Genomic DNA, 17,757 nt, shown 5'->3' with positions numbered 1-17,757 from the left:
GTGAGTAGAGAGAAGAGGGCTAAAATAGATGATGTTGGGGAAGTAGAGTCAACAGGATTTCACAATTGATTGAATGTTTAGGTGAGAGAGAATGAGAAGTTGAAGATGAATTTGAGGTTGTGAACCTGGGTAACTAGAAGGATGGTGGTGCTAAAAATATTGAGATTTAGGGGAAAGATAATGAGTTCCATTTTGTACATATTGAGCTTGAAATACCTGTGAGATATCCAATTTGAAACCAGGGCACAAAATAATGAAGAGCAAAACGAGCAGAACCAAGACAGCATTGTATACAGTAACAGCAGTATTGTTATAAGAGTGACTTTGAGCGATTAAGTCATTTTGACTATTATAAAATATACAAATTAAGTATAAAGGACACATAAAGAAAAAAGCTATCTGCATCCAGAGAAGGAACTGATAAATGGAAGTATGTATAGAATAATTTTACACACATGCACACACACATATACATACATACATACATACCTATTTGTGTCTAATGGTAGCCATCTCTAGGGTGAGGGAGAAGGGGGAAGAAAAAAAAGCAGAAAAAAAGAAATTTATATCGTAACTAAATTATACTTTAAAGGGATAACAAGTTGTACATAATATGCAGTTTCATGTACAATCATCTTTTTAATTATACTATGTTATGGTAATACTTGTTTTATTCCATAAATTAAAAATAAAATAAATTTTAAAAAGAAAAAAGAAACTAGGACTGAATATATAAACCTGGGAATCATCTCCAAAGAATTGGCATTTAAACCTGTTAGAGCTGATGAAGTCACCAAGAAAAAGAGAGAAAAGAGAAGAGAGTCAAGGATAGGCCTTGTCCAGAAAAAAACTCAACAAAACTAACCAGCACGTCAACCAAATCTGACAGTATGTGCAGTGTTGCACACCTACCATCATTTAGCTCTTCGAAGAAGGGATGGAGGTTGCATTTTGTCATCTCTTCTTCTTCTGTTTAGTTCTGGTTTGTTTTTTTTTTGGTAACTAGTATTTTATTTTTTCCAATTACATGTAAAGATAACTTTCAACATTCATTTTTATAAGATTTTGAGTTCCAAATTTCTCTCCCTCCCTCCCCCTTTTCCCTCCCCCCTCCCCAAGATGGCGAACAATCTGATATAGGTTATACATGTGCAGTCATGGAAGCATATTTCCATATTAGTCATGTTGTGAAAGAAGAAACAGATTGAAAGGGAAAAGCCACCAAAAAAGTGAAAATAGTATGCTTCAATGTGCATTCAAACTCCATGTTTCTTTCTCTGGATGTGAATAGCATTTTCTGTCATGAGTCTTTTGGAGTTGTTTTGGATCACTGTATTGCTGTCAACCCTATTGATCATTGCACAGTGTTACTGTTACTATGTACAATGTTCTCCTGGTTCTATTCACTTCACTTAGCATCAATTCATGTAAGTCTTTCCAGGTTTTTTGAAATCCACCTGCTCATCATTTCTTATAGCGCAGTAGTAGTATTATATTATATTCATGTACCACAACTTGTTTAGCTGTTCCCCAATTGATGGGTATTGCTTTGATTTTCAATTTTTTGCCACTACTAAAAGAGTTAACAATAAATATTTTTGTACATGTAGGTCTTTTTCCCTTTCTTATGATCTCTTTGAGAGAAAGACCTGGTAGTGGTATTGCTGGATCAAACGGTCTGCACAGTTTGATTGCCCTTAGGGCATAGTTCCAAATCACTCTTCAGAATGGTTGGATAAGTTCAGAGCTCTATCAACAATGTATTCGTGTTCAATTTTCCCACATCTTTTCCAACATTTATCATTTTCCTTTTCTGACATATTAGCCATTCTGATAGTTTTGAGATAGTACCTCGGAGTTGTCTTAATTTGCATTTCTCTAATCAATAGTGATTTAGAGTATTTTTTCATATGACTATAGATAGCTTTAATTTCATCTGAAAACTGCCTCTTCATATCCTTTGATCCTTTATCAATTGGAGAATGACTTGTATTCTTATAAATTTGGCTCAGTTTTCTACATATTTGAGAAATGAGGCCTTTATCAGAAACACTTGCTGTAAAAATTGTTTCCCTTTTTTTGCTTTTCTTATCTCGGTTGCATTGGTTTGGTTTGTGCAAAACCTTTTTAATTTAATATAATCAAAATTCATAAATTCTTCCTTTCTCCACAGATCTGACAGGTAAACTATTCCTTGCTCTCCTAATTTGCTTACAGTATTACCCTTTATGTCTAAATCATATACCCATTTTGACTTTACCTTTGTACACGGTGTGAGATGTTGGTCTATGCCCAGTTTCCGCCATACTTTTTTTCCAGTTTTCCCAGCAGTTTTTGTCAGATAGTGAGTTCTTATCCCAAAAATTGGAGTCTTTGAATTTATCAAACAGTAGATTACTATAGTCATTTACTGCTGTGTCTTGTATAACTAATCTGTTCCACTGATCTACCACTCTGTTTGCCAGTACCAAATAGTTTTGATGATTGCTGCTTTATAGCATAGTTTTAAATCTGGTATGGCTAGGCCACCTTCCTTTGCATTTTTTTTCATTAGTTCCCTTGGTATTCTTGACTTTTTGTTCTTCCAGATGAATTTTGTTACTGTATTTTCTAGCTGTATAAAATATTTTTTTGTAGTTTAATTGCTATGGCACTGAATAAGTAAATTAATTTAGGTAGAATTGTCATTTTTATTATATTATCTCGGCCTACCCATAAGCAATTGATATTTTTCCGTTGTTTAGACCTGGCTTTATTTGTATGAAAAATGTTTTGTAATTGTGGTTCATATTCCTGGGTTTGTCTTGGCAAGTAGACTCCCAAATAGTTTTATATTTTCCACAGTTATTCTAAGTGGAATTTCTCTTTCTATCTCTTTCTGCTGAGCTTTTTTGGAAATATATATGTGTGTATATATATATGTATATATATACATATATATATGATTATTGATGATTTATGTGGGTTTATTTTATATCCTGTGACTTTGCTGAAGTCGTTAATTATTTCAATAAGTTTTTTAGTTGATTCTCTAGGATTCTGTAAGTGTACCATCATATTATGTGCATCAAGTGATAGTTTTGTCTCCTTATTGCTTATTCTAATTCCTTCAATTTCTTTTTCTTCTCTTATTGCTAAAGCTAAAACTTCTAATAGAGTATTGATTAATAGTGGTGGCAGTGGGCATCCTTGTTTCACCCTGATCTTATTTGGAATGCTTCTAGCTTATCCCCATCACATATAATGCTTGCTGATGGTTTTAGGTGGATAGTACTTATTGTTTTAAGGAAAGCTCCATTTATTTCTATGCTCTCTATTGTTTTTAATAGGAGTGAGTGCTGTATTTTGTCAAAAGTTGTTTCTGCATCTATTGAGATAATCATATGATTTCTGTTGGTTTTGTTATCGATATGGTCAATTGTGCTGACAGTTTTCCTAATACTGATGCAGCCATACATTCCTGGTAAAGATCCACCTTGGTCATAGTATATTATCCTGGTGATAAATTGTTGTAATCTCTTTGTTAATATTTTATTTAAATTTTTGGATCAATATTCATTAGGGAAATTGGTCTATAATTTTCTTTCTCTGTTTTGTCTCTTCCTAGTTTATGTATCAACACCATATTTGTGTCATAAAAGGCAATTGGTAGGACTCCTTTTTTGCCTGTTTTTCCAAATAGTTTATATAGTATTGGAATTAATTGTTCTTTAAATGTTTGATAGAATACACTTGTAAATCCATATGGCTTTGGAAATTTTTTTCTTGGGAAGTTGATTGATGTCATGTTCAATTTCTTTTTCTAAAATGGGGTTAAGTATTTTATTTCCTGTGCTGTTAATCTGGGGCAATTAATTTTTTTGTAAATATTCATCTGTTTCACTTAGATTGTCAGATTTATTGACATACAGTTGGGCAAAATAGCTCCTAATTATTGCTTTAGTTTCCTGTTCATTGGTGGTGAATTCACCCTTTTCATTTTGGATACTGGTAATTTGGTTTTTTCTTTCTTATTTTGAATCAAATTAACCAAAGGTTTATTTATTTTATTGTTTTTTTTTTTCATAAAACCAGCTCTTAGTTTTATTTATTACTTCAATAGTTTTCTTTCAATTTATTCATCTCTCCTTTGAGTTTCAGAATTTTTAGTTTGGTGTTTAATTGGGGATTTTTAGTTTGTTCTTTTTCTAACTTTTTAAATCACATGCCCAGTTCATTGATCTGCTCTTTCTCTGTTTTATTCATGTGAGTATTTAGATCATCTCTTCTTTAGAGTTAAGCTTGGTCATTATAGTTACGCATCATTTATTTTGTTGTTGTTGTTGTTGTTCTTTCTTTGCATTTACATTTTTGTAGTCAGTGTGTATGTTATTTTCCTGACTCTGCTTCCTTAATTCTATGTTGGTTCATATAAGTTTTCTTATGCTTCCCTATATTCCAAAACACATTCTCTCTTAAAGTAGTGCAGTAGTATTCCATTATATCAACATAACATAGTTTGTTTAGTCATTCCACAACGAACAGGCATTTACTTTGTTTCTATTCTTTGCTACCACAAAAAAATACTGCATTTATATTTTATCGTCTATGGGACATTCCTGTCTTTGACCTCCTTGGGATAAGTGCTTAGCAATGGAATCTCTGAGTGTTAGAGCAATCCATTAACTTTCAAATGTATATGTTAATCTTAAAAATAAAAAATCTATTAAAGATATTTAATAGATAACATTTTATTATCTAATTCTAGTTGCAATAAATACGTGAAAGTAATCCTTTTTTTGGGAGGTAGGTATAATTTCATTTATGTGGGAAACTCCTGCCCTCTACCACTTTGCATTAGAAATTGTTCAGAAATGTCTAGATTAATTGACTTGCTCAGGGTCACACAGTCAGTATGTATCAGCAACAGGACCTGAACTTAGTTCTTCTGAAATGAGGTCAACTTTCTCTCCATTATTCCATGTTTTTTAATTATTCTATAGTTTTGACTTTTCAGTAATTCAGGTAGGTTTTTTTTTCCCCTCTAATTAGTTCATGTTATTATTTACTTTGTGACTGTCAAAGAATCATAGAATTGCAGACCATAAAAGATAGTTATGGAAATCATCTAATTCAATTCTCTTATTTTAGAAACCAAGAAAGTGAAGACCAGAGAGATAAAGTAACATCCAGTATCATGCAAGTTATGGCAGAGCTAGATCTAGACTTCAGGTTTCTTGACTCCTGGTTCATTTATATTTCCACCTTAGTAATGCTCATTGAAAGCAGGTACTCCCCCTACCCCTTTCTTTGTATTCTGAGCACTTAGCACAATTCCTGTCATATAGTAAGCACTTAATAAATGCTTTAATGTTAAACATTTATAGAAAAAGTCATATTTTCCTGTCATTTTAGTTCATAGAACCACCGATTTTAGAGCCTGCAGAGAGCTCAATAGATTATCTTCTCTATTTCCCTGCCTTCAAGAAGGTAAAGTATAATTATCCCCATTTTTAATCACAAGAATTTTCATCAATAGATCATTAGAAAAATAAGCATGGTAGACTCCTTGAATTCATTCTTCTCATAAGCTTGTTAATATGGTCTTCCTTGTTACCAGCAAAACCATCTTCACGAAATATATAATCTTTTTCCTCATTCTTCCCTGTGGAGAAGATAATTTAAAAGGGCACATTTGAAGTGCTAGCCAACAGCATAGATGAACTCCTCCATGCAGATAATTCCACATTAACCGAAAGATCTTGCAGAAAGGGAATTACCAGTTCAGGCAGTTTGTTGTTTCTTGATCTTGTATTTGTAAATCCAGTTGTTCTCAGACCTCCATTTTGGGTTCCTCCATGCAATTTATGGCTCCACAATTGAAGTTTTGTTGAGTGTAGTGAATGTGACATTGTATGTACCTCCTTGCCTTGGAGCTGGCATCTTTGATAACTAATTCTGGTCACCAGAGCCAATTTGAGTTCTGTAGGTACTTAGGAATTGCCTGGTTTTTCTGCCATTCTAGCCTATTGAGTTTCCCTTCTGTATATCTGTCTGTCTTCCTGATGACAGACTTTACCTCTTTATAGATTAACTTCTCTTCAAATCTTCCAGTATCTGTTTTTGGAGCCATCTTCTTTTCAAGTGTTTGGCCTGCAGTTTTGGAAAGGCCCTTACCTTTCTGGAACAGATGGCAGCTTATTTTTCTTTTCTTCCATGTCCTCCATAATACCATCTAGAAAAGTGAGGAGGACTGCATCTTAGAGAGTTAAAAAGACTTCTAGGGGCAGCTAGGTGGCACAGTGGGTAGAGCACCGGCCCTTAAGGCAGGAGGACCTGAGTTCAAATCTGGCCTCAGACCAAACACTTGACACTTACTAGCTGTGTGACCCTGGACAAGTCACTTAACCCCAATTGCCTAAAAAAAAAATTTAATTAAATTAAAATTAAAAAAATTAAAAAAAAATAAAAAGACTTCTAGAATCCTAGAATTTTGGAGTGGAAAAGGCCTTAAGAAATCATATAATACAATCTCTGTTGGCTTAGAGTTGATGAGACAGAGGCCTAGAAAAATTGAATGATGTGTCCAAAGTCTTGCAATTAAGTTAATTAGTTAGAGGGCAAAACCTAGAATTTAGGTCTTCTAACTATGACACTAGTGCTGTTTTCACTCTACTGGAATATACCTTCTAACATACCTTGTAATCAAGGTCACATTATCATCATCATCATAACAACTAGCATTTATATAGCACTTAATTGTTTACAAAGCACTTTACAAATAATAACTCATTTCGCCCTCATAATAACCCTCTGAGGTTGGTTCTATTATTATCCCCATTATCCAAATGAGAAACTTGTCAGGCTGAGGTTAAGTGACTGGTCCAGGGTCATGCAGCTCATAAGTATCCAAGGCTGGTCTGAACTCAGGTCTTCCTGATCCCAAATCCAGAATTCAATCCACTGTGCCACCTAGCTGCCTTAGTAAAAATGTAAATATGCTGCTTTATTTACTTAGTAAATATTGAAAGAGGAATTGGGATTCAGGATATTTTTTTCCTAGTGTAGTATTCTTTCCACTTAACTTTCTTGAAGTTAGTTAACTTACTTGAAATCTTTTTAATTTAAAATAGTTAAGTAGATAATATTTTGTTTTAATATCACCATCACTTCCAATTATGTTCATCCCCTGTTTCCTCCCCAGCTAGCTACCTCTTACAATAAAGAACTGACAAAAAAAGAAAAATAAAAGTAGTCTACCAACACAGAGCAAATAAGTCAGCCATATCTAACAGCACATGCAAGATTTCACATACATAATCCATGCCCCTCTGCAAAGAAGGGAGGGAGGTGCATTTCCTCATCACAAGTTCATACTTGCTCATTATTTTACAGTATTCAGCTTTGTTGTTGTTGTTATTTCCACTACCTTGGTATATAGCTGGCACAAATACTGTTTTTTAAAATTCTCCTTACTTTATTCTTCATCAATTCATATATCTTTTCTTACTTCTCTGTATTTTTTATATTCATAATTTCTTACAGTATAGTGATATTCCAGTACATTCATGTACCTGAATTTGTTTAACCTTTCCCCAGTGAAGAGGTATATTCTTTGTTTCTACTGCTTTTCTTCCACAAAAAGTGCTACTGTGAATATTTTGGTATATATGAGACTTTACTTTTCTTTGATCTCCTTGGATTGTATGCCTAGCAGTGGGATTTCTGTGTCAAGGAGTATGGATATTTTAGTGACTTTCTTAGTTTAATCAGAAATTATTTTCCATAATAGTTGTACCAATTTTCAGTTCTACCATAGTATATTAACATACATGTTTTTCCATAATCTCCCTAACATTGACTATTTCTTTCTTTTTGTCCACTTTGCCAGTTTTCTGGATGTTAGGTAAAACTTCATTTTTATTACATTTCTTTTACTGTTAGTAACTTGGAAGAGTCTTTCATATTTTTGCTAATAGTTTGCAATTCTTCTTAGAACTATTTGTTCATATTCTTTGACTACTTATCCTTTGGGGATTGGCTCTTGTTCTTAGATATTTGAACTAATTCTCTATATATCTTGAATATCAGATCCTTAACAGAGATATTTTGTGCAAAGGTTTTTCCCCCTACTCACTAGCTTCCCTTCTTATTCTGCTTGTTTGTATAAAAGCTTTTCAATTTCAAGTAATTGAATAATTTAGTACATTTTTTTGTGATCTCAATCCTTTGTTCAGTTATGAATTCTCCTCTTAGCATAGCTATGAAAGTACCTGGTCTCATTCTTTTTCTGTTTTTTTTTTTAATGGTATGACCTTTTATATTCACCTCTAAGTATCCATTTAAAACTTATTATGGTATTTGGTATAAGATATTGGTTTAAACCTAATTTCTTCCAAATTGTCTACTTTTCCCATAAGTTTTTGTCAAATAAGAAAATCTTTCTCAAATAATGTGCATTATCAAATTTATCTAACACTCATTACTAAATTAAGGAAAACTTCTAATGTTTAAGTTATCTAGTAATCACCTAGATAATTGCTCATGCATTGAGTCTAGGCAGTAACTCTTCACCCTCACTGTTATTAGATGGGTCAACTTCATAATAGACATTTGATAAATGCTTATTGAATTGAATTGGTATTGCTGTCCAGTCTTTCTGATAGAAGTATACTGTCAGCTCTCACCCTTAGCCTTCCACCTCTCACAAAGAAACTGGGGCGTTATTTTTATACAAAGGATAACAGAATGAGCTTGTGACCATTTCATCATTCCGTTAAGTACTTGCCTACCAGGCCCCATTTTCCTTTCCTTTGCCTGATTGGGGTGAGGGGGTGGGATGGGGGTGTTGATCTTTCAGTAGAATAGCCAGTACACTGTAAGTATCTAATTCATTACTTTGTAAAGAATTTGAGGATACAGTGAGTATGAAAAGAACTATTGGAACAAAATTCCTCCTTAAATCAGTGTATTGTGCCTCTTCTGATAAGAATTGGAACCTGTCAGCTACTTGAGAAGCTGCAGCTTGAGCCATCCAACTATTCAAATTGGGACATGCTGATGAAAAGGCAAGAGAAGGGGCAGCCATCAGAGCACAGTACTAAGTGGAATTGTGGGAAACCATTCATAAAATGTTGTGGGATTTGGGAAAAACTGGTCCTCCTAATGGGCATTTTCCTAATTAAAAATTAAAAAAGAAAGTAATAGACATGGCAGTATTCACATCCATCTGCATTTCCTTTAGATAAAAAATAACAGGGAAGGATGTAACCTTGCCGTGTATCCCAATCTGGTGTTATTTTTGCGAGTTATACAGATGCAGAGCCACCTGCCAGCTAGACGCTGGACTAGCCATCAAATCAGAAATCTCTAGGATCACTCCTCAAATCCCTGCATTAATCGGAATGATAAAGAGCTACCTTTCGATTAATCCTATCCTGGACTTTAGACGAAAGATACTGCAGTTTAATTAAGTGAAATCTACTTTGTCTGATCTGCCAGTCTGTGCTGTAATGTCATAATATAATCAGCATCGCCCCCATCTGAAATACAGGGCTGTGAAGTCCAAGGACCTGTTTGATTGGAAGAAATAAAATGATGTTCAAACAACAACCAGCCGCAGTGCTGTAATTACCCAAACCTTGTTTGCATCTGTCTGTCATTCTCCCAATTGGCTTGTCATGACAGTGAGGGAGAAAAGGGAAAGAGAGGGGGTGACTGAAAAAGAGGATGACCTAATGGGTAACAAACTAGGTGTGGGAGGGTTGGGCCACCCTGTATAAAATCTTAAGGCTAATTAAACTTGGTGTTTCTTTTTAATATATGCCCCATTGGCTGCCACAATTTCTACAAAACTAAGCTGAACCATTTTGATGTCTGCCTGCAATTAAAATCATTATTGAGTTAAGGTTCTATAATTTTTCATTCCTTAAATTTTTTTTCTTTTAAAACTGGCAATGACTTAGCAATTTTTTTTCTCTCCCTGTATTCCAGTGTAGCTGCTGTTGAAAATGAGAAATAGAAAGAATGTTCCCAGGTTTTAGTGTCTCACAAAGATGCTAGAAATATTGTTGGATACTCCTAATGGGTGGACATGGACTCAGTTCTTTTTAAGAAGCCTTGGGACCCATAAAGGTATCCCAGACTTATTGAAGCTTCCCTGATCAACTGTTAAGTTGATTACCCATAGCTGAGGCAGGGTTACCCAGAAATGCTCTATAGCAACTTCAAGGGTGTTACCTCCTGGACCATTTTTACCTACCAGGGCCGGTCACTTCTGGGCCAATGAGAGAATAAGGGTGGGGTGGTTTAGAGAGAGAGGGAGCGGCTGACAGGAGAGGAGTAAGGAGAGAAAAAGGCTATAATGAAGATGGAACAAAAAAATCCCCTTAATCCTAAGGTATTGTACTAAGATTACAGAGAAATTTTGATTCTGTAGGATCTGTAGAGTGATTTTTGAAACCTCAGGTTCAAAAGCTTTGCTCCATTCTGAATTTTTCCTCTCCTCTGACCCTTGTAACCTACCAGTTCCTCAAATGCCACATAATCCTAGAACTGCATTGATTATCTCATATCTCCAAAGTAGACGCTTTTTCCTACCTCCTTGTCGTTACAAATGGCAGCAGTATTTTTCTAGTTACTCAGTCTCTAAGTTTCAGGAATCCCTTTGACTCTTTCTTGCTTTTTGCCACTGACATCTCTAGTCACCAAGTCATATTGATTTCTTCTCTTGCCATGTCTCTTGGATTTATCATTTCAAGGAAAGGTTTTGATGAAGAGGAGAAAGGAGAGTACATTCCATGTAAAGATGGAGGTGCTGTATAGATGGGGATAAAGATGATCAAGGAAGAGGAACATAATATGGAGATGATGTTTAGAAAATATTAATTCATCACTTGTGTACAAAACAAATTTGAATAAAAGATGCCAAATAGGATGCTTATGAAATCCAACTTTGAGATGATGAGGCCTTGGTGTGGTGTGATAACAGTGAGAAATTTTTCCTCTATGTATCTTGTTTTTATAGTGTCTTTGCATGTTATTTCCTAATGAAAGAAATAAAGTCTCCATGAGAACTGTTGGATTTTCGTTTGCTTTTCTTTGTATTCCTAGCACTTGGCACAGTATGTGGAATATAGTAGACACTTAATAAATGCTTGTTAACTTGACTTACTTGGTAACTGATTGACCAGAAGATATAGATTTAGGAATCAGTGGTTTAATGATGATCGTTGATCATAGGGGTATATGGGATCTCTAAGGGAGAGAGATTAGAAAGAGAAGTTCTGACAAAAGCAGGATTGAACAGAAAAATAAAACAAGGGAAGGGAATTAATTAGGTTATGCACCCTCTTCTAGAGAATCATAGCTAAATAATCCTACATACATATGGAAGATGGAGTGACATACATGTTACTAGCTCGATATGGTAAATTAATGTGACATCCTGTAGAATGGAAGCTGCTGTGCAGGACGTTTGGCCCATGATTATAAATCTACCCATTTTGCAAATTGCAATTAAAATCTGACATGAGAAAAGGAAGCTAAACAAACCCGTACCCAAAGAGGCATTTAGATTTAGTACGGGATTTTCAATGAGGCTGTCATGTGATTTTTTTTTTTTTAACTTCTAACCAACAAGATGAAGTTTCCCTTCATTATAGAGTGGAAAGAATACTGATTTTGGAGCTGGAAGGGCCTTGGTGTCTAGCACATGTGTGTGTGTGTGTGTGTGTGTGTGTGTGTGTGTGTGGTTTCACAGTGTTAATTTCCATGACTTCCAAATAGAGATAATAGTCTTTGTAGTGGACACTCCAGAGGTTTGTTGTAAGGTGGTGAAACAAAATACGTAATGTTTTTTACTAGGAAGTTTTTCATTAGCAGCCTTTGATTGTTAAGAACCTTAATATCTCTTTGCTGACCAAAGAGAGACTTCGTGCTGAATCCCCAGAAACAGAAGAACCTGATTCTCCAAACATATCCCTTATGTGAAACTTGGGGTTAAAAAAAAAAATCCAAAATCCCAACCAGAGCATATTCTTTAGCATGAAACAATTCATCTGCAACATGGCCTTGCTGATATCAGTCCCCTGTTTAGATTATATTGTGTCTCATGAGAAAGTTTTGCTTTAAGTCACAGGGTGAATTGAGAAACAGTTGGTAGCAAGAAACTCAGATTACCCTCAAACTCCAAAAGACTAGGCTGAGTAGGGAAGTAGAGGGGAGGAAAGAGGAAGGTGATAGTATTGGAAAAAGCCACACCATGATAATGCCATTCATGTTTTATTTTGTTTCATTTTAAAATGAAATGAGTGCAGACAGATCCGACTGCATTCCATTTGTTTCGGATGGAAGAACGGTCCCTCAGGCTCCACAGGAGATTCAGTAACAGAACAGTGTGGGCGAGCCAGCCTTGCATTCAGTGGCTGTGCACCTGTGGATATAAAGAAACCTTCATTATGCAGTGTTCTTGAAGTCTTACCCTTTTGTAATCCCCAGGTTCCTCAGCCTGTGATCAGTGTGTTCATGTCCATAGTCACTTTATTTTCCATATGACCTGAATGCCCTCCATTTTGAGATTACAGTGATAAACCACTGCCTCTTTTGACCTCCTATCTTGTTTTCACTCCATATTCTCACCCACTCCTGGGATTGTCGTCAAAACACTCTTACTCTAAGATCAGACTCTTCCAGGGAAAGGTGATAAGCAGAAACAGCAATGACCATCCCTCATTTCAGCCTTCTGTATTTTGTCTCTTCCTGCATGTTTGGTTTTTAAGGTTAAATTTTAACTAGTTAGACAACTGTTTACAAAATCGTTGCTTGATAATCGGAGTTGGTGCTTTGCTTTTTTTTTTTTTTTGTTCTCCCTGGGATTAATAAGATTAGGGTTTAACTTAGTGAAACAGGCCATAAAATAATAAATAAATAAATGAGATGAAAATAAGATTATTAACTCAGGAGCTTCTCTTTAGGGGTTTTCATGACCCAGAATGGTATTCTTATTTGAGTTTGAGTGAAGGGAGAAAATGTAAGACTGTACTTCAACACAGCTTAAGGGGTTTAAATCTTAGACCTATCATGGAGGGGCATGTGCCAAACAAAGGGTGTAATCATTTTCCTCTTTAAGAAATCAAAGGTCATGTCCTTGATTCATGATTTTTGTATCATCACAGCTCATAGAAATAGCTGGGTTGTATTTTGATGTTATATTTAGCTAGTTTTCTTCCTTTACTGTGCTGTATTGTATTCCTTTATGGCATTCTTGCCAGCCCTCTCATATACCACAAGATGTAGACACTACTCAGGTCTCAGATGAAAGATGATTAAATGTTCAGGTGCTGCCCTCAAGTAGTCAGAAGGCCCATTCCTCCCAGTCAGTATTAAACTCTTTCTCCATGTGGCAGGTGAAGACATGATTGTGTTCCAAAGTGCTTTTGGAGAAACCTTTGTCCTTTAAGGAAGGGCAGAGAGACACAGCTCAGTTTAAAAAAAAAATCCAGATCCCCTATTTTAATCAGATAGAACGTTTTATTTCAATTCTTGGTTTGTTTGTTTTTTCGTCTTTAGTCATAATGTACCTAAAAAACATCTTTGTTCATGGTGGCAACAGACATATCATCAAAGGACATTCTAGCAATTCCTGTGGATTGTGATTCTATGAAAATCATGAATCAAAGATGTGATTCTTGATCCTGTAATATAGGGTGTGCATTGGGGTAGCTATGGGGTGTGCATACATGTTACTAGTGTGATATAGCAAGTTAATGTGACAGCTGGAGGAATGGAAGGCGCTATACGCATTTGGCCAATGTTTATAAATCTTCCCATTTTGCAAAATACTAAGTGATGATTATTTAGGGCCCCTCAAAGTCATTTGCTATTGGCTCTCGCTTGAGATAAGCAGAATAAATGAGTAAAACAAAAATAGCTTTATTGTGGTGTGTGTACATTTACACTGCCCAAAGACCAAATGAACAAGAAAAGCATTTACTAGGAGTTTACCATTTACCAAACACTGTGCTGAGTGCTGGAGAGACAGACAGAAAAGAAAGACCATCCCTGCTTTCGAGGAGTTCCTATTCTGCCAGAGGGAGACAACACATAGGCAGGTTCCATCTGCAGGCCATGCATTTCTCCATTTAAGAGTAATTAAAGCAAGATCCTCAAAACTTGGCTATCTTAACGATAACCTTCACATTGCATGCTATAAGAGAGGTCTATAAGCAAAGTCCTATAGCAAAAGGACTTCTTTCCTTGAGGGTTTGTTGTCATCTAAGTAATTGTTCCCTTTTATGTAGGTATGACTTAACACGTAAAGGAGGATGGGGGAAGATAACAGAATCATTTCAAATATCCCTCACAGTGCCTGACAGAATGAAAAATTTCCAAGGACTGTAGTTTTTCTCCTTTTTACACAAATTCCCTTTAATCATCTGCAGTCCAGATTTCTTGTATCATTGTCCACCTCTCCCCCCTTCTGAAAGTAGCAGAGACCATAAATGTTTGTCTTTCTCCGTGAAACTGTCAGAGCCAGATGGAACAATGGTGGTAGAAGGTTGGAAAGGGGAAGCTGGCCAACCAAAGGTATGTTACCACTTGGTAAAATTAACATAGCTACAACTCATAGAAAATCAGAGCCATGACCATAATGGCCATGGTTGGCAATGGATGTACCCTTGACCATCTTATGACATTTGAACTCAAGAGCTTTTAGACTGAATAAATAGAGAGGAAAGAACCAGCAGTCAGAAAGGTAAAATGCCAAGTGGAGGATGGAAAGGGAGATGGCATAAAGGGACACAAGTGTTCCATAGTGAGGGCCCTGCAGACCAAAAATGATTGTGTTTCTAACGCTATTGATTTTTTCAGCAGCTGATATTTCAATCTGGGTGCAGTATGTCTGTGAGTCTATGCACACTGTCAAGAAGAAATATGATAGTGTCTTAAAAGATTAATAATATCGCTGGTCCTCTGGAGGCCTGTCTTAATTCACTGGCCTGTTCCCTGGCATGTACTGTAATTTATCTAGTCTGATTTGAATAGCAAATGGCAATCGGCTGCCATTAGGGAAATGGGCATCATTCTTATTGATCCAGCATGGGCTGGATTTTATTTAAGGAGAGCTGCAAAATGTTATTAACTTCAGGAGGAAAAACTGAAGGGAGAGAGGTTTCCAAAATATAATTTTTTGGAAATGTTCTACCTTAAAAGGGGAAGGGACTCAATGGACTGTGTATTTAGGAGAATAGAAAGAGGAGATCAACATGCTGTAACACATTCAGTTTGTTTTCAGCCTCCTTGTTTACCAGTGGAAAGCCATTTTCATGATGATGAGAAAAAAATATTTTTCTCCCATTGAAGGAAACAGTCAGTTCTGACATATTTAGGTGAATAACTCTGGGAATATCCCATAATCACTTATTCAATTTAACAGTCTGTAAAATGGGTTAAATAAAATTCTGTAAAGAATCATGCAGTTTAATTAGTGCTTGCTTCATAAGCTGAGATTGTTACATGAAAGGTATTGAAAAGAATAAAACATAGGAAGAGCCAAGAGAGAAGAATGTTTAATATTTGGGGGAAAGTGGGAGAGGAAGTAGAACATTTGCTATTGCTGTTCAGTCAAGTACACTCAGAGAAAAACTATATTCTGGTTAATGCATGAAGAACTAGCTTCCTAATTTTGATTATCCATGATGGGCATTTCACAGACTAATAGCCTATACAATTGCCCTTTAAGATTATCCTGTTAGCTGCAAACTCTAAGCCTATATTACAGCTTGTTCTTGCATCATTGAGGCTAGATATTGGCAGCACTATGACAAATGTCAGGGAAATTCAGCTGGACCTCAGTCTTCCAGCCCTCTCATTTTCCTAACAGTAACAATAAAAAATGCAATAAGGAAGTGCTCCCCCCAGCTCCCACAGTACCGTCCCAATCCTCTCCTTGTGATTTCAGCTCCTTTATAGACTAGGGAGGAACCCTAGCAAGAGCAAGGGTAAGAAAAGCTGTCAGAAAGGTGGCTGAAAGTAGGAGTTATTGTTGGTAAAATTCTTCTTCATTCCACCTCAGGTTGTTATGGAAAGAGCTGATAATGTGCTACAGGAAATGGCCAAATATAAAAGCAATAAAGTAAATTGAAAATGACTTTGTTTTTTTGAGCGGCAGTAATTGCTATATGTTGTGATGTTTGCATAAGGAATTAGTTGATGTGTAGCAGAATGGCGTGTGATACTTTTTATTTGCCTGATGACTATAGTCTCTGAGTGAATGACTTATTAAGGTTAATAAAGAAAAATTTGCTTGTGACTTGTAATGATCCAATTGTTAGAATTTAGCATCCCCTTATGCATTGTTGCCTAAAGGGGGAAAAAACCCACATGAACTCACACATTAATGACCGACTGGCTATGATTTTTTTTTATAGTGGTGTGAGAACAAACAATGTCTTCTAAATTGTTGGTCTGTCTATCTTTCTGCCTGCCTGGGCAGGAACGTTATGGCTTTCTTAATTCTCCTGTGTGATTTATCATCCTAAATTCATTGTTTTGCATAACTCTGCTTAAAATGAAGAAATGTCATTATTTTGCAGCGAAAAAGTTGTCATTTGCATAATGCCTGCCATTAATTATTGTGAGACTAATGCAGTTGTTGATATTTTTAGGGCACAGTGGTACAGCCTGCACCTTGTATAATGTCATTCTGAAAACATTGGTAGTTAATAGGTGCCACAACATTGCACAAATGGAAAAAAAGAAGAAGAGGAAGGGGACACAATGGAACAGGTTGTGATCTTTATTTAGCATTTTTTTTTTCTGAAATGCTTGGTGAGGGAAGACTATAAAAGGAAGCTAACAGAGCAGGAAGCTGTGACACCCAGGAGAACAAAGGGATAGAAAAGCAGAGGTTCTCTATTTAGCCTGTGTTTAATATAAGCGGGGTTCTAGTCAGTATCATGGAGAAAGTAAAGCTTCTGTTGGTTCATTTAGGTTTATCTAATTGAAATTGTGAATGGAGAGTAGGGTTTGGCTTTGGGGACCACCAGCTCGGGAGAGTCCTTCTTCCAAGATGCCTTTGTTTACCCTAGTAGAGAATTCTTCTTTTTAGGCAGGTAGTTGACTAGAATTAAGAACTGGCATCATCATTCGTCTCCTAAAGAAGATGACTCAGGATATGCTTTTTCAGGTTCAATCTGGTCTATTTCTCCTGTTATTTCTTCTATATAGATGTATATGGCTTTAATCTGAGTGGAAACAGAAAGGAAAAAAAAATAGCAGTATCTCTGAGAAAGAACATTTTCTCTCAGTCTGAACAATAGCATTTACCTCTGTATAGGAGTCTTTGGGCCAGGCATCTCCTATTAAGGCTCTCCATTTCACAAGCATATGAAAGTCAGGTATAAAACTTCATTGGAGATTAAGCTCATTACGCTCAGTCTGGGAGGCATAAATATTACAATAGTAAGCAACCGTTGATCTTGTTAGTCAAGGGAGCTTAAAAAAACACAAACACACATCAATAACACTTTTACTGTTGCCATTGGCTTTATGATCCTATATTTTTAAAATCTTGTTGTTTCCTGATTATTAATTACTTTTAAGTGTAAAAGAAACTAGTCTACAAATGTTGGTGCCAAGATTATTATGTTTAGACTGAACAGAAATAATCTGACAGATGATAGTGCCCTTTACTATCTAGTGCTACTGAATTTTTATTATTATTATTATTATTATTGTTTTTATGAGTACTATGTTTAAAGTACCATTTTTGAAAGT

The 17,757-nt window shown here is 35.7% G+C and overlaps 2 long non-coding RNA genes across 3 annotated transcripts in view; one reads left to right on the top strand and one right to left on the bottom strand.

Annotated features, from left to right (window-relative positions):
• Positions 1–17,757, top strand: part of LOC114045815 — a 617,680-nt gene that overhangs the window by 299,673 nt on the left and 300,250 nt on the right. The window lies entirely within an intron of this gene.
• LOC114045824 lies at positions 12,249–12,739 on the bottom strand. Its single transcript, XR_003569434.1, has 2 exons — positions 12,652–12,739; positions 12,249–12,412 (listed from the first exon to the last, which is right to left on the bottom strand). It is a non-coding gene; the product is annotated as an uncharacterized LOC114045824 (long non-coding RNA).

Source organism: Vombatus ursinus, unplaced genomic scaffold, assembly GCF_900497805.2.
Source record: "Vombatus ursinus unplaced genomic scaffold, bare-nosed wombat genome assembly UNPS02001419.1, whole genome shotgun sequence".
Classification (NCBI taxonomy): Eukaryota; Metazoa; Chordata; class Mammalia; order Diprotodontia; family Vombatidae; genus Vombatus; species Vombatus ursinus.
Note: the sequence above shows the minus strand (reverse complement) of the source record. Positions and strands in the feature narration are given on the sequence as shown.